The sequence below is a fragment of the Saccopteryx bilineata genome, chromosome 1 (assembly GCF_036850765.1).
Source record: "Saccopteryx bilineata isolate mSacBil1 chromosome 1, mSacBil1_pri_phased_curated, whole genome shotgun sequence".
Taxonomy (NCBI): Eukaryota; Metazoa; Chordata; class Mammalia; order Chiroptera; family Emballonuridae; genus Saccopteryx; species Saccopteryx bilineata.
The window spans coordinates 369506141-369508853 of record NC_089490.1 but is presented as its reverse complement, the minus strand read 5'-3'; the positions used below and the strand labels follow the sequence as shown (position 1 = coordinate 369508853).

The window sequence follows — 2713 nt, the reverse complement described above, 5'->3', positions numbered from 1 at the left end:
GATCGGGGTGGAGCCAGGTGGCCCGTGCGGTGAACGCATGGGGCTGAGCCCAGAAAGGAGCCCATAATCAGGCGTGGGGCAGAACCTGGCGACACTCACTGCAAAGGACAGGGAAAGAGCCGGAAAACCATCCCCTACACCTGGGCGGGGCGGAGCACAAAAAGGCCAGCGATACTGTATTGGTGGGCAGAGCCCAGAGAGGCTAGGAGTCCCTGTGCATGAGGAGCAGTCCTAGCTGTGGCACACAAGTCCACACTGGTGCCGTGCGGGTGAGGAGGCAGTGTCAGAAGGGGGCCTGCAGAAAGACCTCACTGCAGAAATGGAGAGGGCACACACTGTGGCCAAGAGTAGATAAAAGCCAGCCTAGGAGTGCAGCCGATATTTACAACAGCATCAGAGCACAGGAGGCAGGTACAAAATCTGAATCACCTGTAGTTTCAAGAAGGTTGCTATGGACCAGGCATAAGCAGTGATACCCACTGGTCGGTGTCAGGTTCCGGTCATCAGGGAGGTCCAGGGATGGTACATCCAGTGGTGAGAAACAGAGAACATCAGCTAAGGACCTAACAACCCTAGTTAGAGTGGTATCTTAAGGAAAGGTTCCTCACACCTGACGCAACTAAGGCATAGAACAAGAGTCCCAAATGTATTTTTTGTATTTTTCTGAAGCTTGAAACGGGGAGAGACAGTCAGACAGACTCCCGCATGTGCCTGACCGGGATCAACCTGGCACGCCCATCAGGGGGCAATGCTCTGCCCATCCGGGACGTCACTCTGTTGCGACCAGAGCCACTCTAGCGCCTGGGGCAGAGGCCAAGGAGCCATCCCCAGCGTCCGGGCCATCTTTGCTCCAATGGAGCCTCGGCTGTGGGAGGGGAAGAGAGAGACAGAGAGGAAGGAGAGGGGGAGGGGTGGAGAAGCAGATGGGTGCTTCTCGTGTGTGCCCTGGCCGGGATTCGAACCCGGGACTTCTGCACGCAAGGCCGACGCTCTACCACTGAGCCAACTGGCCAGGGCCAAGGGTCCCAAACTTTTCCACAGGAGGCCAGTTCAATGTCCCTCAGACTGTTGGAACGCTGGAGTATAAAAAAAGTCTATGAACAAATCCCTATGCACAATGCACATATCTTATTTTAAAGTAAAAAAACAGAAGAGGAACAAATAGAATATTACAACCTTCTGGAGTATTGACGCATGCATCCTGCATCAGCAGAAGTAGTACTGTCCGTGAGCAATACTGTGCTTTCCAGCCCTGCCACATACAGTACTCCAGGAACACAGAATGTGGATGCATCCTGTGCTCCTGTCACTGACCACCAATGAAGAGGTGCCCCTTATGGAAGTGCAGTGGGGGCTGGATAAATGGCCTCAGAGAACCGCATTTGGCCCGCGGGCTATAGTTTGGGGACCCCTGGCATAGAAAATGCACTGTCACTAACTGCTGAAGCCATCTCAAGAAGATTTAGAAACAATACAACTGAAAGCTGGAGGCAGACAACACCAACCCTATTCTCAGCTAGCTACACAAACAACACATCCAAAGGTGCAGTCTATACAGAGACAAAAATGGGTAGACAGAGAAATTCAATTCATATGAATCAACAAGAGAAATCTCCAGGAAAAGAACTGAATGAAATCAAAATATCCAAGATATCAGATGCAGAGTTTAAAATAATGATTGTCAGGATGCTCAAGGATCTGGGAGCACCAATAGATAGACAAAATGAGCACCTAAACAAAGAGATGGCTGGTATCAAAAGATACATTAAAATAAAAAAGAATCAGACACAAATGACAAACAGAATATCAGAAATAGAGACTACACTAGTAGAAATTAAAAGCAGGCTGGATGAAGCAGAGTATCGAATCAGCAATTTAGAGGACAAGATAAATAAAAGCACAAAAGCAGAACAGAAAAAAGAGGCTCAAAATGTCTGAAGAAACTCTAAGACAGCTCTGTGACAACATGAAGAGAAAGAACATCTGCATAATAAAGGTTCTTGAAGAAGAAGAGAAAGAACAAGAAATAGAGAACCTGATTAAAGAAACTTAGCTAAAAACTTCCCTAAATTGATGCAGAAAATAGTCACACAAGTAGAAGAAGTACAAAAAATCCCATTAAAGAGGACCTCAAAAAGACCTACACCAAGACACATTATAATTAAGATAATAAGTTAAGAGATAATGAAAGATTAATAGCTGCAAGAGAAAAGCGGCCAATCACCTATAAAGCAGCCCCAATCAGGATGACATCTGTCTTCTAAACAGAAACACATGAGACCAGAAGGGAATGGCAAGAAATATACAAGATAACGCAGAACAAGAGCCTACAACCAAGACTTCTTTATCCAGCAAGGCCATCATTTAAAATTGAAGGAGAAATGAAAAGAATATTCCCCACCCTAAAAGAAAAACTCAAGGATTCATTACAACCAAACCAATGCTGCAAGAAACGTTAAGGGAAATGTTGTAAACAGAACAAAGTGATAAACTTTTTTTTTTTTTTTTTTTTTTTATAATTTTATTTTTTTAATGGGGTGACATCAATAAATCAGGATACATATATTCAAAGATAACAAGTCCAGGTTATCTTGTCGTTCAATTATGTTGCATACCCATCACCCAAAGTCAGATTGTCCTCTGTCACCTTCTATCTTGTTTTCTTTGTGCCCCTCCCCCTCCCCCTATCCCTCTCCCATTCCCCCCTCCCCCC

General features: G+C 45.6%; 1 non-coding gene across 1 annotated transcript; it reads right to left on the bottom strand.

Annotated features, from left to right (window-relative positions):
• Positions 1 to 941: 941 nt before the first annotated feature.
• TRNAA-UGC (transfer RNA alanine (anticodon UGC)) lies at positions 942 to 1017 on the bottom strand. The gene has a single exon. It is a non-coding gene; the product is annotated as a tRNA-Ala (tRNA).
• Between the last annotated feature and the right edge of the window lie 1696 nt (positions 1018 to 2713).